This window comes from Petaurus breviceps, unplaced genomic scaffold (assembly GCF_028583685.1).
Source record: "Petaurus breviceps papuanus isolate PSGF00001 unplaced genomic scaffold, PetGlider_PUasm1.0 99, whole genome shotgun sequence".
NCBI classification, from domain to species: Eukaryota; Metazoa; Chordata; class Mammalia; order Diprotodontia; family Petauridae; genus Petaurus; species Petaurus breviceps.
The window spans coordinates 18,790,312-18,818,107 of NW_027187465.1; the positions used below are offsets into that span (position 1 = coordinate 18,790,312).

The window sequence follows — 27,796 nt, forward strand, 5'->3', positions numbered from 1 at the left end:
GACTAATTCAGATGGCAAAAGAGGATCAAAAAGGAAATGAGGAGAAGAAAGTCTTAAGGTGAATTTGCCAGATGGAAAAAGAATCTCAAAAGCTCACTAAAGAGAATCATTCCTTCAGATTTAGATTGGAGCAAATGGAAGCTAGTGACTTTATGATCAATCAAGGTTCTATTAAATGGATCCAAAAAAATGAAAAAAATAGAAAGCAATGTGAAATATCTCATTGAAAAAACCACTGACCTGGAAAATAGATCCAGGAGAGAGAATTTAAAAATTATTGGACTACCCGAAAGCCATGATCAAAAAAAGAACCTAGAAATCGTCCTTCAAGAAATTCTCAAGGAAAAATGCCCTGATGTTTTAGAACCAGAGGGTAAAATAGAGGGTGAAGGAATCCACCAAACACCTCCTGAAAAAGATCCCAAAAAGAAAATTCATAGGAATATGATAGCCAAGTTCTGGACCTCCTAGATCAAGGAGAAAATATTACAAGCAGCTAGGAAGAATAATTTCAATATTGTGGAAAAACAATCAGGATAACACAGGATCTGGCAGCTTCTACAATGAGGTATCGAAGGGCTTGGAATATGATATTCTGGAGGGCAAAGGAGCTGTGATTAAAACCAAGAGTCACCTACCCAGCAAAACTGAGTATTATGTTTCAGGGGAAAATACGGTCATTCAGTGGAATAGAGGAATTTCAAGCATTCTTGATGAAAAAACCAGAGTTGAATAGAAAATTTGACATTCAGATACAAGAAGCAAGAGAAGCATGAAAACGTAAATATGGAAAAGAAATCATAAGGAACTTGTTAAAGTTGAACTATTTACATTCCTACAGGGAAAAACAATCATTTTAATTTATGACACTTTTCTCAGTGTGAGAATAGTTGAAGGGAATAGAAATGTGTGTGTATGTATATATATATATATATGTATACATACACTTATATGTCTATATGGGAGTGTATATTGGCATATGAATATGTATGTGAGTGTGTGTATATATGTGCATAGGTATACAGGGACAGAGGCCACAGGACTAATTTAATAGGAAGGGATGATAATTAAAAGGTGAAATTAAGAGGTGAGAGAGGAATATAATGAGAGGAGATGGGGAAAGACAGAATGGCGTAAATGCTCATATAGAAGAAGCAAGGGAAAATTGTTACAATGGAGGGAAAGAACAGGAAGGCAAAAGGTACTATTCTCATTGAATTGGGCTTAGGGAGGGAATGATGCACACGTTAAATGGGGTATCTCACCCTACAGGAAAATAGGAGGAAGGGGATGAGAGGGGGGATGATGGAAGGGAGGGCAGGCTGGGGGGCAGAGAATTTGGAAGCACCCACTTTTGAAAAGGGATAGGATCAAAGTAGAGAATTGAAGAAGTAGGGGGTAGGATAGGATGGAGGGAAATATAGTCAGTCTTTCACAATATATCCACTATGGAAATGTTTTGCATACCTACACATGTACAACCTATATTGAATTGCTTATATTCCCAGTAAGGTTGGGTGACAAGGGAGGAAGGGAATGAATTTGGAATTTAAAGCTTTAAAATAAAAAATTTAAAATGTTTATATTATCTCATCATCATCATCATCATCATTATCTTACATGTAACTGGGAAATAAGATATACAGGGACTGGGGGAGAGAGATCTACTGTGCCCTACTGGAAAGTCAGAGGGGGGTGGGTGGGTAGCTATGGGAGAGAACAGATTGGGGGGGATATTCATTAGGATTGTTGTTTTGGGGTGGTAGGTAGGGGAAAAATAGGGAAAATTTATAACTCAAAACTTTGTGGAAAACAATGATGTAACCTAAATCATAAAAAAGAGAGAGAGAGAAAAAAGAAAGTGTTTTAGTTTTCCCCATTTACATGCAAAAATAATTTTCAACATTCATTTTCAAAAGAAGTTTAATTGAGGAATACAACCCAGAAAAGGGAATTAAAAAGGGGGAAGGGGGAGAAAAAGGTACTTGTGCAGGGGGGAATGTGGGTCCATTTAGCTAGAAAAAATGCTGGAAGGGGAATGAAGTAAGGAATATTGAGCTTGGGCCATACCCTAGAAGGAGGCCCCTGGAAGAAACACCAATGGGAGGAAGGTAATGGAATTTCATAGAGACATTCCAGGATTGCAAGGCTGTTGAATAACAAGAGGGATTCAACTTCTTTGTAGTGAGTAGAGAAGAGGGAGAGGAGAATGCCAGAATACAAATGGAGTGCCACCCTTAAATTTTATATGATATTAGCTGGTATGGAAAAGACACAGAAGGGTTAAAATTAAGAAAAAACCCAAATTCACACTAGGTTCCTATTATGTGTGTGGTATGTGTACTTGGGCTGCAAAGATGAAAAATCACTAGCATTTCTATAACACTAAAGTCTGTAAAATCCTTTTGGTATGTCATTTCAATCGACTCTCACAACAACCCTGTGGTGGAGATGCTATTATTTGGCCCTTATACAGATAGGGAAACTGAGGCATTGAACTTAGACAAAGTCTATTCACTTATCACTGTGCCACCTAGCTAACAACAAAAGGAGATTACAAGATAAATGAATGGGGGCAAGTTCTCCCTAACTGAAGTGATCTGTCCCACAATCTCATTATTCTAGCAAAGGTTCTGGAAAGAAAGGGCCAAGCCTAAAGATTTTAGCTTGCCAGAATGATCCTACGTTTGTTCCAGAGAGCAATGCACCTAGGGTATAGAACTATCTCCTTGGCAGGTTCCCAAAGTCTTGACTCTGAGGAAATGGAAGTGAAATGGCCTTCTGCTGGTTCCAAGGTAAGGAATGATGCTCTTTGTGTAAGAGTTTGGACGTGCCTTAGCCAAGAATTTCAGCTGCTCTGAGAGATAGTCGTGGGGTGGTAGGAGAGACTGGCCAAACATCATCTACTAGTGACCAGTGGAACAATGTATAGCCAAGCTGGATCTGGCAATGACAAGGGGAGATTATGAGGCTATGGTCAATGGAAGCAGCATGAAGATATTAGCATACCCTTACACCTGGATGTCTCATTTTCTCTGATCACAGAACTTGACTATAGTTTCAAGCAGGGGATAGAATGGGGATTAGAGAAGGTCTTACAGGAAATGTAGTATTTAATCTGTGATCTAAAGGAAGAGAAGTTTTAGGAACATGTAAGATACTATCTTTAGACTCTACCCTCTGTTCATTCCCCTTTTAAATAGTGGAAGGTCCTGGCTTGAATGAATTAAAAGCAGGTACTGCTCAGAAGACAGTAAAGAGGTTTATGATGAGTAGTAGTCGTATGGAAATAGGGATTGGACCTGTGATTTCATCATTTTAGAAAACTCCCAAGTGAGGAAGCACATCAGTAATGCCATTGGGTACCTTCTATAAAAGGTATGTATGAGAAGTGTGTTGCCCAGCAAAAATGTATATGTCCATATGGATGTCTAAATGTATAGAGAGGTGACTTGGAGGGAAATATACATAGATCCCTCTGGCAACTTGCCTACTCTTCTCCAAGGGAAACTTTGATTAATGTCTTTCGTTCCCCTCTAGGCAGAAATCAATAAATGTTTATTAAATGCCTACTATGTGTCGGGCACTATGCTAAATGATATGAATACAAAGAAAGGAAAAAAGATACTCATTGCCTTTCAGGGGCTCACAGTGTAATTTAAGGGAAAGTAATATATAAAAAGAAGCTAAAAAGGTGTGTGTGTGTGTGTGTGTGTGTGTGTGTGTGTGTGTGTGTGTGTGTGTAAGTGTGTAACTTAGTGGGAATATTTTGAGGTCCTGCAACTGGGTGGGAAATGATGTGCTGCATTGGGTCCCCTCCTTAAATGTAGGGGAGGAACTCTCACTGTCGACCTTCCCCCCCTCCGTCTCCAGTTAGTTGGAGGGAAGGTCACCAGAGCAGGGGGCTACTGAGGACAGTTAACTTTAACCTTCTAGAAGGTGATTCAGGAGATAATGATGATGTCCAGAAAGTATCTGTCCTCAGAGAAAAGTGTTATGGGACTATGATTATACCTATGTACTCCATCCTTCAACTACATTGTGCTGGTCTAAGGACATTGTTTTAAATGTAAAAGTAACAAGGGTCCCATCTTCCCTCAATACTGTCCCTTAAAGGGGAAAGGTATCCCATGTTTACACTTGCTAGCTTGGCCCTTTCCCAACAAATCATTGAATAGTGTAATGAATAAATCCATTTATCCAAGCAAAAGAGCAAAACAAAAATAAAAGCAAAAATCCAAGAAGTTCCACAGATTAGAATATTTAAGAAAATATAGGGTAAATGATGACTCTCTGGGAGTATATCAGCTCAAGCAAGAGAGGGTCCCTGATCTCACTCAAGAGGAAGTTATCTGAAGTTTCCAGGGAGACAAGCTGGAAATCAGAGACATGTTGAGGTACTGGCTCACCCTATATGTCTGTGACTTTAGAAGTCTTTTTTACCTTCTATACTTCTGAGTTAGTCCTAAAGAATATCTGGGATGATTTATGTCCTCTCTCAAAAGCAGGAAAGAAAAGTGTCTGTCTTTTTCAAAACTCTCAGACCAACTCTGACTCTCACACAGTCACAGAAGATCATATGATCATTCTCTATCAATTAGGAGTCATTAAAAATGTTCTTGCCTTGGCTGCAAACCTGAATTATATACAGGATGTCCCAAAAATCTTAGTGTGTTTTTAAACTTTATGGTTTCAAAAATGCAGTATGACCTTTGGGACATCCTGTAAAACTTTTCAGAAAGTTGGGGCAGCCAGGTGGCTCAGCAAGTAAGAGCACCGGCTCCAGTGTCAGGATGACCTGGAGATCAAATCCCGGGCTCAGACACTTAGCACCACACCCAGAAATAACTGGCCGTGTAACCTTGAGCAAGTTACTTAACCCCAATTGCTTAAAAAAAAAATTTTTTTTGAGAAAGTCAATTAACCTCACTTTTGATAATGCTGAATTACACAGCTAGTATATGTAAGAGGTAAGACTTGAACTCAGGTCTTCTGACTGCAAGGCCAGCTTTCAACACATTATACTATGCAACATATTGTAAACTGAAAGGAAGCAAAGAAATGTCAACTAATTAACAAACCCCCTCATAGTAAGAAACCAAAATAGAAAATAAACTTCTTGAGTTCAGGGACTAATAGGAGAGACATATGTGTATGTGTGTCCATATAACACAAAAAAACAAGGTAACCTTGAAGGGCTCAGTGTGGTTCCTTTCTTAATGCAATAGCTCATAAATCCTTGTTATCTTTCTCGCACTGATTGCCAGTTGATATCAATTTGTTGACCAGTCTTAATTAACTTCTAGAAAGAGGTATTTACCATGTTGGTATGGTAAGAACAGTTGATATGAAAGAGACCCACCTCACAACCTCTCCAAACTTACACTATCCAGCAGGTGTTTTGAGAGTTTGGGGGAAAGTGGGCTCAAGCTTAGAGCATGTGGGAAAGGGATTAACTAAGCTTCTGGAAGTCCCTCTATAGAGGTTCACGAGATGTTGCTAGTTCCTTTGAATATATTGAAGCTGCCTTTTCTTAGTATCTAATTTGTCCTTGGCATCCCACCAGTCATACTTATTCCTGAGATGCTCTTGGGACTCTACGAAGTCTAAATTTTCTCATCCTACAAAGTTCTGGGCCCTTCTCCAGTCAAGAGAACAGCAAGAAGGTAAAAAACAGAAGTTCTCCTCCCTAAACCCTTTAATTGAATCCCTCTTAGGGGCTTCACTGGCACTGCTCTTTTCTCTGGGCTGGCAGACATTGACAAATGTTGGGTTCCCAAACTGGCTTACTATTTTATAGGAGATCCACAAGGTAAGACAAAGTATATATTAATTTAATGTATTTGATTTAATAGATATGTTTCATACATGATAGAGGTACTGGAGCTATAGTACTTTGTTAGTTACTTTAAACAAGGTACTTATTGAGCAAAAACCTAGAAAGGTAAAATAAAAATCTATCAATACAATTTCTTTTAAAAAATGGCTTTTAACATCTTACATAGCAGCTATAGAAGGGACCATATCCACCATTCATGTCAGATTGCTCACTGGGGATGCATAGGAGTACCTTAGAAACATGGACCATGCCAATGCATGTATCACAACCACCCTGAGATGCCAAATCAATTTCAAAATGAAAGGAGTATTTTAGTGGGTATGGAATGCAATGCGGATCAATAGTAGACAAGGTAATGAGAAAAGTTAACATTATCATTGGCTGTTATCAACCCATCACTCCTATTCATGGATAATGCATGCTCTAGGTCCCTCCCCTTCTCTCCTGGGACCATTTTATTTCCTTGTAGAATATTTTTAAAAACTCAAAACTACTCGGGGTGGCTAGGTGGCACAGTGAGTAAGAGTGCCTGCCCCAGAGTCGGGAGGACCTGGGATCAGCTCTGGCCTCAGATATTTAACACCCACGAAAAATAACTGGCCCTGTAACCTTGGGCAAGTTACTTAACCCCAATTGCTTTAAAAAAGAAACTACTTATATAAGTGTTGGGTGGCAATACTTGTATTGTAGTTCTAGAAACACAAAATCTGGGAGTTTTAAGGGACCTCAGGGGCCAACCTCTGAAAATCTCCCCCCCCCCAAAAAAAGTCCCACTGCAATAGACCCATCACCACACTTTCACATAAGTCTAATGAATTAAACTATTTTCCTTCTCCCTAGCGTTATGGAATGGGCCCAAGCAGTAAAGAACCCAAATCAATGTAGAGAACTTTCAAAAGTCCCCTGCCTTTGCTAATGAAATATTCCCTGCCCCTATATTATTACCTGAAAGGTTACAGGGCAGACAAGAAGGAAGATGTATTATGGAGAACTTTTGGGGGTCCCTTGACCTCGCTAAATGTATATTCCCCTGCCCTATGCAGTTACCTGCAAGGTTACAGGGCAGTTAAGCAAGAGAGTGTGTAGTCTTTTTTTGTTTGTGCCTCCCAATATGGTCCTAGGATATTACCCTAATAAATAACTAACCTTAGGCAAGGGTAAATAGTAAACAAGATTAAGGCAGGGTCCTTCTGCATTGCCTGCATTTCTTGGGGTCACCTAGAGAGAGGATATTTCTACATTGTCTTCATTGTTTTGGGGTATCTACCTTCTCTTGGGGGGGCATATAAACCCTGTGACCCCCTTGCATCATTGGCTCTATGAAATGGTCCTGTAATAAACAGACTATTGATTAAACCTCCATCTCATTATTCTCACATTTTACAATCAACAGTATCATCATGTAACCCAGATGACCAGCACAAAGAGAAAATTGCTATGGAACAGAGCAGACATACAGTACACCGTAGCATGATCTTGTGTTTGATAAATATAAAGATCTATATTTTGGGGAATAAGAATACACTATTTGGTTAAAAAAAAGTCAGGAAAACTGGAAAGTAATCTAGCAGAAATTGGGTAGACATCGATATCTTATGCCATTTACCAAGATATGGTAATGTATCAATATATCAAAATGTATACATTACCTAGATATAAAGTGAGATATAAGGAAACTAGAAGAATATGAAACACATTAACTATCAGACTTAGGAACGGTAGAAGAATTCTTGAATAAAGAAGAGAAAGAGCATTGAGAAATGTAAAATGAATAATTTTTATTGCATTACACTAAGGCTTTTGTACAAATAATATCAATATAGTCAAAATTAGAAGGAAAGCAGAAAATGGGGGGGGGGATTATAGACTTTTTTGGATAAAATCTCATATCACATATATAGAGAACTTTGTAAAAGTCATTTTAGCCAAATGTTTGATGGGATGTGGAAAAATTGGGGTACTAATATACTGTTGATAGAACTGTGCACTGATCCAAATATTTCATAGAGTGATCTGCCCGAAGAGTTACAAAACTCTGTTTACCCTTTAACCCAGGAATACCACTGTTAGATCTATTTCCCAAAGTGATCAAGGAAAAAGAAAAAGAACTGCTATATTGTAAAATATTTATAGCAGTTCTTGTGGTGGTAGAAAAGAACTGGAAATGGAGGGGATGCCCATCAATTGGGAAATGACTAATCCAGTTGTGGTATATGATGGTGAAGGAATAACATTTAACTGTAAGAATTTATGAGCTAGATGATTTTAGAAAAAACATGGAAAGACTTACATGAAATTATGAAAAGTGAAGCAAACAAGCAAAATAACATTGTATGCAGTGATAACAATATTCAAAGCATTATTTTGAACAATCAAGTTATTCTGAGTATTTTAAATACTCAGATTGGCTATAAAGAACCTGTGAAGAAGATGCTATCCACCTCCAGAGAGTGAACTGATAAATAGAAATAAGCATCATATGGTTAAAAAATAAGTTTGCCAAATATCATTAGAAAAAAAATTAAAAATAAAAATATTCACAATATTATGAATTAAAATATGAGGATCAATTTTTTTTCTTTTCAGAAAGGATTTTATTGGGCAGGTAACTGACTGAAGAAGTTTCATTTGTAACCAAGATGGAATTTCACAATATGATGTTACAGTCACTTTTTAAAAATCTATCTGTATGTAGAGGAGTTTGTAAAGAGATGTCAACATGCATTACTTTCCAAGGTCTGGCTTGCATTCCCTTGTCTCCCTCCATCAAAAAATATAAACAAAAAACCAGCAGCAAATTCAGAAAGGCTAACATGTCTGAAATAACTTTAAAATTAAAAGACTGAAAATAGCAGTTAAACCAAGCAAGTCTAATAATGGCATCATGGATCAAAAGAGTGTTACTGAAGAAAAACGGAGCTTTGAGTGTAGATGACACTGTATTAATTCAAAGTTACTTTTCAGTAAAAGTAAGTATTGATTTCTAAAAGGAAATTTATTCTTTACAGATAACTTCATATGTTCACTCATAGTAAGTAATCCAATGCAGCAACAAGTGACTTTAAATTCATCAACTGTATAAAGTTAGATCATAATTGGCTTTGCAAGAAGCCATATTTTAGGAGCTTCTCTAGAGCTCAGGTTCACCATTGTACTCCCTTTCTTTTCTGTAATGTGTTATAGCTGCGTAGTATTATACAAGGTACAATCATTTTGCCATTTAAATTCCATTTCAAAGGTGATTTTAAAAACAATTTAGTTTTTTTTTTATTTTTTAAAAGGGAGTATTGGAGAGGAGAGGCATTATATTATTTCATCCAAGCTGCATATCCCAATTCTTTTACAGGAGGCATGCCAACTATGAAGATGGGAGGTGGTGCAGGAGATTTCCCTGTGGGGGCACAGCTTGGAGACACAACTGGAGGAGGGCAACTGACAGGTGGCATGGATGCCTGGCAGGATGATGGGGAGGAACAGTGCAAATTGGAGGTAATTGTGATGGTGGAAAATAGCGGTTATATGTTGGGGCAGGGGGGAGTTGGTGGTAGACATTTTGGACACAGGATTCTATTGAGCCTGTAACAAAATTCACTACTATTCAGATGTTATTATTTTAGTCAAATGTATTTCTAAATTTCCTTACATAGAAAAGTATACTATCACACAAGGCTCTAATATGGCTGAAAAAATTGAGGTGGAAATTATTTTCTTAACAACCTGATTTTTAAAAGGAGCTGACTGTTCCCATTCTAGCTAGATATAATGCTGGTTTGTCCACTTGTGAATCTCTCTGATTTACAGGCTTTCTTTTTCTGACATTTGAATTTCTGACATCTGAATTGTGAAAAGAACTTAAAAATTTATCTCCAAAATGAATAAATAATTGTTGTAAAAAAAGCAATGTTATGTCCTTTATTTGCAATCTCCTCAATTCTAACTAAGAAATATTTTAAAGGGATAACATATCAAAAGTGTAAGGTTCACCACTGATTAAAAATAATACTAATGAACAAAAGTTTCCTAAATCACAATGATTGTAAAGTAGAAATACAAAAGAACAACCACAATGTAACATCATGGGAAAAGTCAAGGTTCGCTCTCATCCCTGTCTTCTCTGGGCACTTCTCTGAAACATCCTTCTCTTGCTGATGCTTCTTCCAAATCTGGCCATAGCCAGGAGATGGAGGTTGGCCTGGTTTGCTGCATCTTCTGGAAAGATGTAATGGTAGCACTCTTCCCAGCCAGCATCAGGCCCATCTGCCTGGATTTTTCTTCTCTTAATTTTCTCAGGCATGTACTTTAGCAGGGCCTTTGTTTTTACCTTCACCACTTTGGGGATCTGCTGCTTTCCAGGTGTGGTGGAGGCTACCATGTTTTCCTGAATGGGCCCTCGACCCCTTCAGAGCTGGCTCCAATCCCTAGGTGGTAACCTTTAAGCTTCCTGCAGCTGCCCCAACTCAACCAAGAAATTGAGGTCAAATGGTCTCTCTCCTGAATCCTTGGCATTCTTGGTCAACTACTTTATATCCTGACAACAAATTTCTGGGACCTACCCTGACAAGTGAACAGAATCCAAGGAATCCTTGGTCATACACCTTGTAACTGGTGGAGGGTCACACGTGCAGGAAGTCAAACAATTCAATACAAACAATTCAATAGATAGGAAAGATCATAGGAAAAGGTCACTGAAATGATGGCTTGGGGGTGGGGTTGAACAAGTTGACATTTCTACAACTAAACAGCTGTTAGCCATTGGATGATGGCCAAGGAAAAAAATGATTTTCCTTGTTTGTCCTTTGTTCTCAAAGAGGGTACATGGCATCTAGAAGATGATGCCATGACTTGCAAGTGAATTAGATTTAAGTGAGCTGTGTAATTTCACCAGCCTTGCTTTCTCCTCCAGGTCCACCTGGGTTCAGTGGCAAGATAAAGATAAGTGGTGATGGCCCTGCAGTAGGAAACCTTGGGCTTTTAAAAAATAACACTTTTTTTCAGCATAATCACACAGTCCTTTTGGTTTTCTTTATTTGGTTTAAGATAATGAGTTCTAGATACAGATCAGGTGGGGCTGGTAGGATTGGGGGTTGGGAGGGTGGGGAGACAAAGAACAGGGATGGGACCTTTGGGTTGGCCTTATCTAGGCCACTTGCAGCACTGTTGGTCTTGGAATCTGCCCCATCTGTAGCTTAGATCTGGGCAGAAGCTAGAGGGAAAAGAAGATGCCTGTTGTGGTAGCACATCATATGTCTTATAATTTAACTCCCCAAGGTTTAAGTGCCATCAGCTAACCTTGGGGTGGGGATAGGGGAAGGCAAACCTCCCAGGCATGGGGGGTTAGCACCAGGCACTGAGGAAAAGTGCCATTCCCTGTGGCATGTAATCAATGTCATAGCAGCAACAGAAAGAAATGAATTCCAGCCTTGTCAGGGAGAAAAAGGTCCTCCATTTCCAAGGACAGCAAGAGGTAACTCCTTCCCCCTTCCCAGTGATTCTACTCTGGCTGCCTGGGCCTGAGAAGCATGAGGGGCGGGGGTCCAAAGAAGTCATCCCTGCTCTTATGGGGGGCATGAGGCTGGGAATGGATGGCATATCTTCAGCTGCCACTCTCTAAAGAGGGAAGAGTGCCACAACAGGGAATGCTCCCAAGGCCTATGGGCCTGGAGAGGAGAGGAACAGTCAGTATGGGCAGCCAAGAAGTGGGGAAAGCATAGTGAGCTCACTAGACAGAGGCTCCAGGAGAGTAGCTTCCTGCCCCAACCCTCCTCTTCCCATTGCTTGGCTTACCAAACAGAGAAATAAACCCACACTAACCTAGTTCCGTGGTCAGGCCCCACTGGGGAGGGGCCTTCAAGGTCAGGGGCCTCCCTCCAAGGGGAGGGGCTGAAGCTTCAGCTGCTGTCTTCACTGTCTGAGTAAGCCCCCAGATGGCTCAGGGAGGAGGCACCGGGAATCCGGGGCCACGCGTTGGCCTCCTTCAGACCCTGTATTATGCCTGTACTTGGGGCGGTCAAGACCACATGCTCACTGCTTCTGTGGATCCTCTGGGCGGGTGCCTTCTTTGCCACAAGCAGGCCTGCCAGCTCTGCCTTGCTGCCCAATGCTCCCACACTCCGTCCCCAGCTCTCCAGCTTCTGCTTCTTTGGCCGCGGGACCCCCTCTGAGACGGCTGTGGGGTTGGCCCCAGTGGCCAGCTGGGAAGGCTTGAGTCGCCGTTCCCGGGCCTGCTCCATCACGGCCTCCATTTCCCTCTGGTCCTGCTCCTGCTCAGACTCGCGGTGATGCTGTAACATCGCCTCCAAGTCCACGTTAGCCTGGCGCTGCCTGAGCTCCTTCAGCTCCTGCAGGCTCTCCAGGACCTCCATCTCCAGCGTGGAGTCCTCGGTCCCATTCTCCAGCACCTTCGTGGGACCATTCAGGTCTTCTTCTTCTCTTCCTCTGCCAGCAGTTTCTGAGCCTGGAAGTTCCGGGTGGCTCAGTGCTCCGAGGTATAATCTGCGTTCTCGGGGTCTGTTTGGAAGGTGATTTCAGCCAGACATCGGGTACACTTGATATAGAAACGAAAGATCGGGAGGCCCAGGGAGAGCTCGTTCTGCACCGGCTCCTTGCGGGCGTTACATTTCCTGCCTTTATAAATATACTCGCCACATGTCTTACACCTCATGCTGAAGCCTCACCACATACTGCCGGTCTTTGCGCAGCTTGTGTTTAGGGATTTTCGATGCATCAAAATCTGGTGGACGGTATTTGTTTAAGACTTTTCTCTCAGACATCTGGGCGGAAGGGTGGGTGAGTCGACAATTAGCAGAGGCGACCAGGCAAACACGGAAATGGTGTGGGGACCCCCGAACTCAAAGCAGACCCTTCTTCCCAGCACGACCTTGGGCTTCAGAACGCTCTGCGAGCCTCAGAAAGGAGGTTGGTCACGCCGGATGGACCGGATCCCAGGGAGTAACCCAAACCAGGAATTCAGATTCCTGATCAAAGTGGCCGCCTGCTCTTGCTGACACACAAGCCCCCCAAAACGAACACGCAGCTTCTATTGCCGTCCTTTCTTCTTGGTTGACAGCAAATAATCAAGAAACGGGGGTCAGTGGTCTCTCTTGGTGACAAAAGATACCCAGCCAGCAAGAAAGCTTCTCAGCCTCTTTTATATCTGCCTTCCTAATGACCAATTACTGGTACCTCCTCTGGCAAGTTAATAGCCATCCTGATTGGTGGCTGTTTAAGGAGGACGTAGGCTGGGAGTTCACACCTCCTCCTGACAGGGTGAGGGGGAGAAGCTGGCATTCCAGCAGTCTCTAGCAATCTGGGCTAGAGACACCATTCCAGTCAGGAGTTCTCTGGCTAAGTTTCTCATTTGTAAGCTAGGTCACCCCAAACTTTGAAGGGAGCAAGGATTCCTGGGTCCCTGCTTAGTAGTGTGGACTAACACTGATTGACTTCTGGTGATGGGAAATCCCAGCTTTTGGGAGGGGCTGGAGTGGGGTGGCATTCCTCAGCTAGAATGGGCTCTTCAGCTAGCAGAAGAGTTGGCCCTTGGAATCCAGATGGGAATATTTTAAATTATCATTAAGAACCAAACGATACAACATGAAAGTTTATTTTCCTCAATGGACCAGGACAAACGCTGAATGAGTTTCACTAGCTCCCTAAGTCATGATATTTCTGGGTGATGAAACAGATGAAGGAAGGGCTGTTCTATAATATTGCTGGGCAGAGAGGTGTGAGCCTGTGAAAGGGACACACTTGAGATGTATTCACCTTCCAAGAGATCAGCTTCAGTGTTGCAGAATGGCATAACTGATGTCCCTGTCTATTTCTCTATTTTCATGATCAGCAATTCTATTAGATTAGTTTGGGAGTTCTCTCTCCAGCCTGGGTCTGATCTCAGGGACCTGCAGGGCACAGGAGGAGGCTTTTTCCTGGGGGCCAATCAAGAGGACAGTGTGGAATACAGTTGCCTAGAAATACAAACTTGCACTTCCTGGTCCTAAACAGGGTGAAAAGAAATCAGTCTTCTTCTCAGTTCCATTCCTTCCCCTACCTTTTCCCAATTTCAACAGGAATAATAGCCCATGACATGAAAAGATATCACTAAATCTCCCACAGTGCAGACTGAGTAGGACATAATTATTATACTCTTGTTTCTCCAAAGTCAAACACCCAACAGAATGTTAGGTCCCAGTTGGGCCACCCAATCCTCTCCTCCCTAGGTTCCACCTGATTCTCTGATTCCTATACAGTCTCATTGTAGTTAGCTCTCTATCTAGCTCCTCCACTCATGAATCTCTGACATTTGGGAAGTTTCCCTTTCTAACTAGGTATGAACCTAGCTCTTCTAACTTCTAGATCCCTCTCAGTTGTAAACTTTCCCTTTCCAGCTATGTGAGAATCACCTAGTTGTAGAGGAGCCCACTGTGCTCTCCTCAGCCTGGGCCTGATTTAAGGGCCCTGCAGGCCACAGGAAGAGGTTCATTCCTGGGGGCCAATAAAAGGGTAGTGTGGACTACAGCTGCCTAGAAATGGAAACTGGGTCAATGGACCTCCTGGTCCTAAAAGAGAGTGAAAAGAAATCAGTCTTCTGCCATTTCCCCCCGACCCTACCTTCTCCTAGGTTTCAACAGGAATAAAAGCCCATCACTGAAAATAATATCACCCCATCTCCCTGCATCTGCAGTGCAAACCCATCAAGACATTATTGCTCTCTATTTTTTCCTCCAATTCAAACACCCAACAAAATGAGATTCCATTTGTGCCACCCAATCTTCCCCTTCCTGACTTCTAACTCTGAACCTCTGATTCATAAACACTCATTTTTGTTAGGCGTGTTTCTTGGTCTCTCACATGTGAATCTCTCTAAATTGTGATCTTTCTCTTTCTAAGTAGATATGAAGCTAGCTTTTCCCCTGTGCTCTCTTAGCTCTCAGGTGTAAGCATTATAGAACTTTATACTATATCACTACCACAATTGGACCAAACTTTAACCCTGTCCAAATCTCAAACATTTTATCAGATAAAACTGTGAAGTCATTTTGAAACCATGAATATAATCCCAGTGCATTTAATAAAAGACTTAGCAACTTTTAGACAAGTTTTTAACATATGAGTCTATATGGCAAAAGCATCTAAATTATCAGAGAAGTTATTTTAACTACATACATGTTAGGAATGCACTTAATTTTCCATCAACAGCACTAGCAACCAAAGGCTTCTTAAGAATAATTCTGAAAGGTGTGTGGCCACTACTACAAGATACTTGTCTAGCCTCACTTGCAAAAGACTAAAAGCTTCAGAAAATTCTTAAGGCAGTGTTGTATAATATGTAGAGGGTTGACCTGAGTCTTCTCATCTTAAAATTTCTAGTTCTTAACTAAAATTGCATCACTGGATTATAATCTGATCATGAAGTTTGATCTGAAGGTCTTCAAATATATGACCCTCTGCTTAGATATTAGCCTGAGTTTAGCACTCATCCCTATTTCTCAAATCCAATTACTTAAAAGTGTTAGTAGGATTGGAAAAAATCTTACAATCTGTTATGTATCTAAAGAGTTTTTTTTTTCCTATTTGGAGGGGTGGAAGGTAGGGCCATTGGGATTAAGTGACTTGCCCAAGGTCACCTGGCTAGTAAGTGTTAAGTGCCTGAGGTGGGATTTGAACTCAGGTCCTCCTGACTTCAGGGCCAGTGCTCTATTCACTGCGCCACCTAAAGAGGTTTTTAAAAATGCATTTACAACAGTCTTTACCAATAAACCTATAACACAGCATAATCAAAGTCTGTGTGATCACAGTTGTTCCATTTAAAATGAAAACAGTATTCAGTCTTTTACACCTGAATCTGTTTTCCACATGGTGTCATAAACAATGACAAAGTAATCATTTCAACTATTCATATTATTCTTTAGTATAGAACCTCTTATTTCAATAGAGTGATGGATCACTGGAATAGATTAGATACACAAGACACAGTGGTCAATGACGAGAGTAATCTGCTGTTTGATAATCCCAAAGACCCCAGCTTCTTGGCTAAGAACTCACTACTTAACAACAACTGCTGGGACCACACTTAGTCCAAAAAGGATTACCAAAATTCTCAAATAGCCATATGCAGATGTGGAAGAATGTTTTTCCAGTGATTGTCTCTAAATGCTCCAGTTAGTGAAATCTAGGACCCATAGTAACTTTAAGTGATCTGTGTATGGATACAATTGTATCTTGTTCATTGATCTTTGATTCCAAAACTACACAAAAGTAACAATAGATTAATCCTATTCTTGATTCTTTTATTTATTCTCTCAACAACCCTATGGCCAAGTCTGAAAAAGCAGAACAGACAGAATTTGTAATATTTTCAATGCATAAATCTATGAGCCAAGAGTATTTGCAAGATAGGGAATTTTTGAAACCTTTTAGAAAGATCTGATCTCAACTTTTTTTTTTCCATTGGATTAGCCTTAAATCTGTTGGGAAAGAAGGATAAAGGAAACAAGAAGGCTGGAATAAGGAGGTGAAAGATATTTCTCATGAAAGTTACATAAGATACACCAATAACATGACCAGTGTGGGGTTATACTCTTAACCATTCTAATAATAAAATAAGCATGGTTTTTCCAGTCCTCAGGGATGAGTATTTGATAGAACTCTACTGACCAGCTCTCCAAGCATATTCTCCTACCATAAAGGGGGAAACATGTTGTATTTAGTCTAGGACATCAGGTATGGAAAAGGTTTTCCTGAAGTTCTAATGCCCTGTATGTATACCAAGCTTCCAAGAAATAATTTTATTATACAGAATCTTTTGTATCATTAGAAAAATATAGGTGCATTTTCCAAGATGATGCATAAGTAGGGGAACTTCTGGGTAGTTCCATTATGAGAGGGATATATTGGGTGCCTTTTTTCACAGGTGTGAAAGAGAATCTTAGAAGTCATTCAAGTTCATCAACAAGCCAAAAAAAAAACCCCAAAACTATTCATAAGGGGTTGGAATATAATTAGGACCGTGGCTAGTCAAAATGGCACTTATTTCATTCATTCCTGTATTATTCTGACAAAGATTTTTTGATTCTCCCAAACCTTCTCAATATTTCAATGGAACTGGGTTTTACATGTTGTCATGGGTATCTCTCAATGCTATTGGAAATATGCCCTCAGTACCACCCTCATTCTTCAACTTTGGCTAGAGGCTTCCCAATTCCTTTTAATCTAATATGCTTACATCCTAGCACAAAGACATGGGATGAACTTCAATAGCCCCTTTAATTCTTTTTTTTAATTAAAAAAAATTTTTTTTGCTTTTTTGGGAGGCAGGCAATTGGGGTTAAGTGACTTGCCCAAGGTTATATGGCTAGTTTTTGTGTTAAGCATCTGAGGTTGGATTTGAACTGAGGACCTCCTGACTTCAGGGCCAGTTCTCTATTCACTTCACCACCTAGCTGCTCCTAGCCCCTTTATTCTTGCTGATATGTTCTGTTCCCTGATTCTTCTAAAGGACATGAGTGTTCCTCTTCAGCATTTGTTATGCTGTCTCAGATGGAATTCAAGATATCTGAGTTGCTTGAGGCCACTCCTACATTTATTGGGGGAGCCTGAAACAAGATATTGTGAGCCCAAATATTCATATCCTGGTGACTTGGGGTGGAGGAGTCCACTTTCTAGCATGTCTAGAACTTGAGTTATCTATGGTATCTTAGGTAAGATAAATAATAAATGGTTTTGAGCATTTCCTTTTTGTTTGCTTTGAGGAGGTTGGGAAGGTCTTCAATGATATTTCTTAGATCATCCTTTCCCATAGGCTTAGCTCCCTATAGTGTAAAATCCCTCTGGTTTCTATCTATATGTTTTGAAGAAAGTTACTGAAAAAATAATGGATAGTGATGTTATATCCCTACATCCTGTCTCAACTAGTCTGAAAGGTGTATGTCTTGCTGAAGTTATATCTTATCATCCCGATATTTTTAAAGGTTTCAACTGAGCCCAGGGTAAACCCCATATAGAAACCATGGCCCTGTGCATAGTCTAAAGTTTGCTGGTTTAGGATTTGTGGAATAAGGCAAACAATGAAGCATTTGGGAGAATAAACCAGAATAACTGAGAGTAACTATATGAAAATGGGGTTGTACTGATAAGCTAAGAGCCACCTGGGATGAGGACAGGATCTAGGATCCAATTCACAGAGAAGTTGGTTGGTTGGGGTGATTTTTCTACAGAACAAAGAAACAAGAATGCTTGTGTAGCTCCCATATCCCTGAGTAGAATTCAAAATGATTTAATTATTTATCTGTGTACTTTGGAAAAACTTAATGAATCGACAATGAAAAAAGTCCTCTTGCTGGTGAAATTGGCAGCAGGCAAAGCTTCCTAGACACTGATCCCAAATTTGTAGCATAGTACAGATTGCCTAGTTGAAGAAGTACACTGGCATGATTTCTCTTCCATAGGATCCATCCTTGGATCCATAGGACAAGGAGAGGGAAGAGAATGAGAAGGCATTGGAAAAAGGTAGAAATGGAGCAAGTTTACCATGGTGAGATGAAAATAAATGTTACTCATAGAATGCCTACATAGCATGAAGTCTCCCTCTTGACCTTCCTAAAATGACCTTTCAGGAGCACATCTGAAAATTGCTGGGCAGGATAGTCTCAATGACCCAGCTCAGAATATAGCCTCCAGATGTGGCAGGAGTTGTGTTGTCAATGTTCATGAGAAAAGAATAGATGGTATATACCCCTTGAATCTCTGAGGTCCAGAGAAACTACATATTTTTCCTCCTCTATTAAAGTGATAGAAACCAGTTAGACAACCATGATATATTTCTAGTAAGATATTCATTAAACTCTACAGAATGAGGAAACCTAGGCTAGTTGTTTTTCTTAAGAGGGATCATTCTCTGGTTGCAATCTTTTCAGCATGGAATTCTTTTTTCAGACATCTTATCCCTTCCAGTTAATGGATTACTATCTCCTTTTGATATGACATGTATTTCACAAACACTTCCTCAGTGACCAAATCTATTCCTTCACACCCAGAATAACATACCCAATATATCTCAGCTCCGTCCAAAGAAGCTTAAAGCATAGTGAGTTTATAGCAAAAATTTTCTAAGAAGCAAATTAATCATCCTCCTTGGACTACATATTTTTACCAATAACCCTTATAGATAGACATTCAAAATGGCCACCCACTGAGAGTCAAGGTAGTCATTGCAATGATCCCTTGCTTATACTTCAACCACATCTGAGTGGAAGGGATCTCTCCCCTCTTCAGGAGTTTACTTTAATGAAGTTAAACTATTGGAGTTAGAAGTAGATTTGAGTCTCTGACCTTTCTCAGAAGGGCAAGGAAACAGTTAACACTTTGTACTATCTCATTATAGAGGTAGAAATTTGATGGGGCAACTGACCAGAGGAGTGGAAGAGTAAATGTATCTGACCCTCTTCTCTTTTGAAGGAGTCTATCACCTTACCTCCAAGTTCTCAACTACAAGTATATTAAAACAAAAGTCCCATGCAATGCCTCTAGGCTATGTTGGCAGGACCATGCAACTTTGTGAAAGAAAAGACATTTGAAAACTTTTTTATTGAAGGAACTTGACTTGCATTCTCACACTGTATCAATCTTGTATCTGCTAAAGAATGAAGTAAAAAGGAACATAAAAGCAAGTATAGAGTAGATGGCCCAGGGTGGGCTCTTGTCATGCCCTGAATAAAGCATCCTTTGGCTTTTCTGAGAAAGTTTCAGTGATGTGCATCTAATAAGTCACAGGACAATTCGTCTTTGAGCATGTTTCAGAAGCAAGAATGAGAAGTCATGTTGTGTAATGAAGAAGGAAATGAATCTGCTAAATTAACTTCCAAGTAGAAGTGAACCTCTCCCACTCCCAAAATGTATCTAAGCTTCCACTGTAGCTGAGGTAAGAGATTGATACCTCTCCATAAATCCCTACCCTCCACAGAAGTTGATTTGCTTGTGGGGAAGGGTAATGCTTAGGGCACTCTTCAAGAATTATATCTAACTCAGGAAATTTGATCCATGATGTGCAATTTTCTGGTGCAAATTCCAGGAACCTTTCATAAAGTTTCTGGCACTGGTCAGTTTCTCAAAGCTCAACCTCCAATTCAATGTAGACTTGAAACAATTTGATGTTGGGACACTTGTCAATAAAGGTTCCAAAGATGGTAGGGACTGTCAGACATTTCCAGGCTCTCCTGATCTCCTCCACAAACAGAAAATCTCTGTGGAACAGAGCAGACATATAATACACAGTAGCATGACCTGGTGTTTGATAAACATAAAGATTTATATTCTTTGGGAATAAGAATACACTATTTGGTAACAAAAAAAAGTCAGAAAACTGGAAAGCAGTCTGGAAGAAACTGGGTATAGATTTATATCTGATGCCATTACCAAGATATGTACAAAATGTATACATTACCTAGATATAAAGGGAGATATCATAAAAAACCTAGAAGAACATGAAACACATCAAATATCAGACTTACTAATAGTAGAAGAATTTTTGAATAAAGAAGAGAGCATTGAAAGATGTATGTAAAATGAATAATTTTTATTGCATTAAACTAAAGCTTTTGTACAAATAAAACCAAGATTAGAAGGAAGACAGAAAATGGGAAGGGGGTTATAGATAGTATTTTTGGATAAAAGTCTCATATATCAAATGTATAGAAAACTTTGTCAAATTTATAAGACTGAGTAATTCCCAAATGCATAAGTGGTTAAATGATATGAACAGGATGTTTTTCTATGAAGAAATCAATACTATATATGGCTAAGGGAGGCTATGTGGTGCAGTGAGTAGAGCACCGGCCCTGAAGTCAGGAGGACCTGAGTTGAAATGTGGCTTCAGACACTTAATACAAAAACTAGCCATGTGACCTTGGGCAGGTCACAACCCCCATTGCCCTCCAAAAAAAAAAAAGCAAAATAATACTATATATGGCTATATGAGAATGCTCTAAATCATCATTGATTAGAGAAATGCAAATTAAAACAACTTTGAGATATCCACTCACACCTATCAGATTGTTATTTTCTCCTTCTGTTGTCTTAGCAAAGAACTGAAAATGGAAGGGATGCCCATTAATTGGGGAATAACTAAGTCAGTTGTGGTATATGATGGTGAGAGAATAACATTGCAATGTAAGAAATGATGAGCCAGATAATTTTAGGAAAAACATGGAAATACATGAAATTATGAAAAGTGAAGCAAACAGAACCAAGATAACATTGTAAACAATCAAGTTATTTTGAGTATTGTAAATACTCAGATCAAGTATAAAATATTTGTGACGAAGATGCTATCCACCTCCAGAAAAAGAACTGATAAATAGATATTGTTGTGCCCAAACCCGAATCACACCCCACCTGATTTGAAGCCCACCATTAAGCCCCTTTATATATTTGTCTTTGTCTCTATTCTACACCCTGTAACAGCTTGAAACAGCTTAAGGCACAGTCTTAGGTATTGCCCAAGGCATAGTCCCCTAACCCCCTACTTCCTGAATTAGCATTCTGTATATCATCACTATGTACAAGGATCAGCCCTAGGGTTATGGTACAAGTTTATCTAAAGTTTATCTTAAGAAGAGACCAACCTGTACTCAGAACATAAACCTAGCCTTTCCCCATTACCCAACAACCTTCTTCCCTGTTCTAGGAGGGACCCCCTTATTCCAGTAAAGTTGCACCCTTGTTCCCCTGAGTTATTAGCCCTGAGCTATAGCTCTAACCAATGGCAATTCTTGGTTTCTGTACAACATTGTTTATGCTAGCTTCCCTCCCCAATAGTGGTTTTTGTGGTTTTAGCCGTTATAAGCACTGGGTATACCCCAATTCGAGCCTGCCTGATTTGAGTGTTTACTCCTGGCAGTCAAGTGGTTATCAATAAATCCACACTAAAATTTACCTCAAACCCAGCTCTCAGCTCATTCTTATCCTCTGCACAACAATATAAGCATCATATGGTTAAAAAATTGTTTACCAGGGGTGGCCAGGTGATGCAGTGAGTAAGAGCACCAACCCCAGAGTCAGGAGACCTGGGATCAGTTCCAGCCTCAGACACTTGGCACCCACACAAAAATAACTGGCCATGTAACATTGAGCAAGTTACTTAACCCCAATTGCTTAAAAAAATTGTTTACCAAATATCACAAGAAGAAAAGTTTAAAACATAATAATATTCACAATATCATAAATTAAAATACAAGGAACATTTTTTTTCTTTTCAGAAATGATTTTATTGGGTAGGTAAGTGAAGAAGTTTCATTTGTAACCAGATGGAATTTCACAGTATGATATTGCATTCACATGTTAAAAAACCTATTTGTATCTACAAGAGTTTGTAAATAGATGTCAACATATATTACTTTCCAAGGTCTGTCTTCATTCCCTTGTGTCCCTTCACCAAAAATTGCAAACAGACAAACAAAAAGACAGCAGCAAATCAAAAAGGCTCAACTGTCTGGAATAAATTTAAAATTAAAAGAATGAAAATAACAAGTAAACCAAGCAAGTCTGATAACAGCACCATGTATAAAAAAAGAGAGTGTTACTGAAGGAAAATGGAGTTTGAGTGTATATGATACTGTATTATTTAAAAGTTACTTTTCAGTAAAAGTAGGCACTGATTTCTAAGACAATTTATTATTTAAAGACAACTCTTGACCAAATATAGCTGGTTCACATGTTAACTAATAGAAAGTAATTCAGTGCAGCAAGAACTAACTTTAAATTCGTCAAGTGTTTGGAGTTAGATTATAGTTGGATTTGCAATAGTTATACAAGAATCCATACTGCAGAAGGCTTGTTGGAATACAACTTCTCCATTCCTCTCCCTTTCTGTACTGTGGCTCTGTAGCATTATACAAGGTACCCCAACATTCAAATATTTTGACATTTAAACAAGACTTCAAAGGTAGGTGATTTTTAAAAAATGGAAAGAAAATTGGTTTTTTTTATGTTTTTTAAAGGAGGAAAGGAGAGAAGAGGCATCATGTTATCTCATCCAAGCTGCATGTGCCAGCCTTTTACAGGAGGCATTCCAGGTGGGAGGAGGGGAGGTAGCACTGGAGGTTGCCTACCTGGGGGCACATTTGGGGGAGGGTAACTATCAGGTGGCATCTCAAGCCCTGTAAAGGGGTAGGGAGGAACAGCATGAGTTCGAGGAAATTGTAGAGGTTGAAAGTTGAATGTTGGTGGGGGGATATATCCAGAGGTTAGTGGGGGAATTATGGGTAGTGTAAATGATGCTAGGGGATGTGGGACAGCTGGCAGAGGGTTAGGAGGATATACATAAGGATGGTATGGCAAGTTAGTGGCTTGTCCATATGCTGGCGGCAGAGCCCCATAGACTGGTCCTTCTGTCTTCATCATGGATTGCATAGTTTGATAACCCTCTCCTGACTTAGAGAAATTTGTATTTGACATCCCAGTGGTGTAACTGGAAGGGAGTGGTGGGGGGTGGGGGTGGTGAAGAGGAGGTGGCTGATTTACAGGGTCAGCATGACTTTGGGGAGGAATCCAGACTTTTGGTAGCTCTCCAACCTTCACTGTGTTGGTCTGCTTGCCCTCACTCATTGAAACGCCAGGTATGAGGGTTGGCTTACATTCTGGAGGTGGAGGCACAGGTAGTCTTGGTGGGTGTGTGGGCTCAGTCTGGGGGATTTTAGATGTTGGTGGTTCTGCTGCCTTGTTGTCTTCCTTAGCAGAAGCAACCAGTGACTGTTTAACATGCTTGGGAGGGCTAGGCTGAGGAGATGCTGACTGCTGCAGTGGATGAGGAAGATGATGAGGCACCTGCTGGTCTTCTTGCAAATAGAGATCCAGGATCTGGTGGCCAATGTCTTCTAGCACATCAACAGGTACATCTTGAATAAACTGTTCCCACCATTGCTTGTACGTTGGTTTTGATGTCCATTCCTGTATTTCAAATTTGCATAAACGGCCTGCCAAGTACATCACTGAGACTGCTATGATCTCAGGTTCCCATTGTAGTGATAGCGTGGTACTCAAGCTGTCATTTATAAACGTCCATGCCATTTGAACCAATTTTTGAATTTGTTTTTTGTTTCCTTTGAATTGTTTGGAATATTTGAGGAGAAATTGGTAGGGATGTTGCACTTGCAAATCAAACTTTATGGTCTTTAATAAAAGCCTCTCCAGAGCCATAACTTCTTCCGTTGGGTCATCTCCAAATTGGCCAAACTGTTCATCATTCAATAAGCAACGAGCTGTTTTAAGAATATCTTTACATTTTTTAGGAGTTTCTTCTGCTTTCCCTGCCAAAAAGAGACCACACACTCCTGTCACATATCTTGGGAATTGTGTAAATGAATGAAACATGTAGAAACGATGAAAATAAATTATCCCTGTAGCCAGGGTATAATAGGGTAGTCCCAAATGTCTTCCTACATCAAAGATAAACTTGGCACCCTCTTGGCGGTATTGGACTTCAGTAGCTGGATCCAGGCCTTCTAATTGTGAAGGTGTATGAGCCAAATCTTCTTTGTCCCAGAACCAGCATGGTTTTGTGTTGTCCAGGTTTGCTGGAATTACTGAAGGGCTAGAATTTTCTTTATCTTCCTTCATTGGTTGGAGTATATTTGCTCTTATTCAAAAAATTTCCCAAGTAAGTTAGAATTCCACGGCCTCACCAAGTCTTCCTTAGAAACATTGTTCAGTGTTGACTGAAGTCATTTTGGACATAGTACCAAGGACCCTAGAACAAAGATCAGTAATAAAACAGATGTTATTCGTTTAATCACATGTATTTCCAAATGATCTTACATCAAAAATAATCCTATTGCATGTGGCTTTAATATAGCTAAACAAATTGGGTAGAACTTGTTTCCTTAATATAAGCTGATCTATAATTTGAACTGATTTATAAACTTTCTCATTCGAGCTAGGTGTGAATCTAGCTCTTCCACTGTGAATCCCTCAATCCCATTTAAGCCTGGGTGGGAAAATGCCTTTCAGGTATGCTTCCTTAAAGGTACAGGGTACTTCTCCTGACCTGACATTCATATGATGAGGCACCTGCTGATTCATGAAGCAAAAAGAAACAAAAAACAGAAGTATCCATTCCCTCAGAGCCCAAATGTCCAATTAGATGCACACCATCAGAGATTTGCTATCTCAGTTTAAGCTCCTCCTGTTAAAATAACAAATTTGCTCCATAATTTCACATATCCCTATGAACCTTGTGAACTAGGGAACTGGGTATTAGATCTCTCAATTCTCTTAAGAAAGAACACTGAGAGTATGACCACCAAAGCTCCTCAATCAGAAAATAAGATTTTCTCAACCCACTGCCCCCAGATTTTAGAGAAGCCTATTGGGAATCAACTGACTGTCTATTTGGGTAGGGAGACCAGACTTTAGCCATTCAAGTTTCAGAAAATGCCAAAGTGTAGCTCTTTTTTAATACCCCAATTTTTGAAGGTCCTCTTTAAAGGCTAAGAGGCCAACTACCTTAAAAGGTTAACACCCAATCCTGTTTGGAGAGATCGTCCTTGAAAGTTGAATTCATTCCCTGCCAAGGATGGCCCAGGAAATATACCAAGTTTTAAATGTTGCCAAATTATACATAAACTAGGGGGGAAATTATTCACTCACCCTTTTTTTTCCTGGAGATCTTGCTGTTTTGAATAAGGAGAGAACCATTCATAGATTTCCGAACAAGTTTTCCCCTTGTGGACAAAGTTTTCCACTTGTGTCCATTATAATAGGAGACAGATTTCTTATAAGGATATGCAGCTCTTATTTCTGTCCCTTCTCTGAGGTTGATGGCAAATAATCAAGAAATTGAGGTCAATGGTCTTTCTTGCTGACCAAAGATGCCTGGACAGCAGGGAGAACCTTGGGCTCCTTTATATCCAGGTTTGCCTTCCTGATGAGTGAAAGTCAACCCTGATTGACTGATATTTAAGGAGGAAGAGGTCTGAGAGTTCTCACTTCTTCCCGTTGGTGGGAGGAGCTTAAACTGAGATTCAAGCAGCTTCTAGCAGCAATCTGAGGAAGTGAATTCACAACATTCAGGATTTCTCTGACTAAGTTTCTTTTTTGTAAGTCAGGTCACACCAAACTTTGAAGAAGGGAATATTACACATTATTACCAACGATGAGATGACAAAGCATTATAATCAATTTTCCTCATACCTCCTTTGATTCTTTGAGGGATGCAGTCTTCCCAGTGAATCACTAACTGATAATTATAAAATCTCAGGACCGACCCATAATTGTCATATTTTGATACTTTTTTTAGCTTCTCCTGAACTGAAATGTCTCCACTGACCACCTCTCTGCTTACATCTTCAAAATTTTTGTTTTATTTCTCATCTTATTCTTTAATTCTTTTTTTGAAGGGGTAAAGCAAGTAAATTAGGGTTAAATAAATTGTCCAAGGTCACACAGCTAGTAAACATGTCAAAGTGTCTCAGGGAGGATTTGAACTCAAGGTGGCTCCTGACTCCTGGACTGGTGCTCTATTCAATCTTTCATTCTTTAGTGAAAGCCTTTTAAGTCAGTTTGATCTGCCACCTGCCATCATGGAAAACTGAGGATAAAAAATGAGAGTTTAGTAATTACTATTCCAGTTATAACTCCATAAACTTCACAAGCGATAGGCAAAAAAACCCAGATGAAACCTACTCTATATTATAACCTAGTTTGATAATTTCACCCCCATTTTGTACAAAGAGTGTTTGAACCTAGCTCTTCTAACTTCTAAATCTCTCTCATTGGTAAATTTTCCCTTCCTAGCTAGGTGTGAACCTAGATCTTCCAACTTCTAAATATCTCTCATTTGTAAACTTTCCCTTCCTAGCTAGGTGTGAACCTAGATCTTCCAACTTCTAACTCTCATTTGTAAAGTTTCCCTTTCTAGTTAGATGTGCAACTAGATGGTGTTATCAGGCTTCCTTGGTTTAACTGTTATTTTCAGTCTTTTAATTTTAAAGTTATTTCAGACAGGTTAGCCTTTCTGAATTTGCTACTGTTTTTTTTTTTTTGTTTATTTATAAGTTTTGGTGGAATTATACAAGGGAATGGAGACCAGACCTTGGAAAGTAATGTAAGTTGACATCTATTTACAAACTCCTGTACATTCAGATATATTTTAAAAATATGAATGTAGGGGCAGCCAGGTGGCTCAGCGAGTAAGAGTACTGGCTCCAGTGTTGGGACGACCTGGAGATCGAATCCCGGGCTCAGACACTCAGCACCACACTCAGAAATAACTGGCCGTGTAACCTTGAGCAAGTTACTTAACCCCGATTGCTTAAAAATATATAAAAATAAATAAATAAATAAATAAAAATAAAAAATATGAATGTAACATCATATTGTTAAATTCCATCTTGGTTACAGATGAAACTTCTTCAGTCAGTTACCTACCCAATAAAATCATTTCTGAAAAGGAAAAAAAATATTCCCCATATTTTAATTCATGTTATTGTGAATTTCCTTATGTTTCTAACTTTTGTTCTAGTGAAATTTGGTAAATTATATATACATATATATTTTTTTTGCTTTTTTTGAGGGGCATTTGGGGTTCAATGACCTGCCCATGGTCACAAGGCTAGTTTTTTGGGTTAAGTGTCTGAGGTCAGATTTAAGCTCAGCTCCTCCTGACTCCATGGCCAGTACTCTATTCATTGGGACCCCTAGCCACCCCTGGTAAACTATTTTTAAGCATATGATGCTTATTTCGATTTATCAGTTCTTTCTCTGAAGGTGGGTAGCATCTTCCTTCACAGATCCTTTATACTTGATCTGAGTATTTACAATACTCAGAATAAATTGATTATTCACAATTGTTGTTTGAATAATGTTGATATTACTGTATACCATGTTATTTTGTTTGTTTGTGTCACTTTCCATTATGTCATGTCTTTCCATGTTTTCCTAAAATCAACAAGCTCATCATTTCTTACAGTA

General features: G+C 39.7%; 2 pseudogenes; both read right to left on the bottom strand.

The window, feature by feature from the left end:
• Positions 1–11,727: 11,727 nt before the first annotated feature.
• LOC138156371 (splicing factor YJU2 pseudogene) lies at positions 11,728–12,609 on the bottom strand (annotated as a pseudogene).
• A 10,249-nt stretch (positions 12,610–22,858) lies between these two features.
• LOC138156394 (cyclin-K pseudogene) lies at positions 22,859–24,445 on the bottom strand (annotated as a pseudogene).
• Between the last annotated feature and the right edge of the window lie 3,351 nt (positions 24,446–27,796).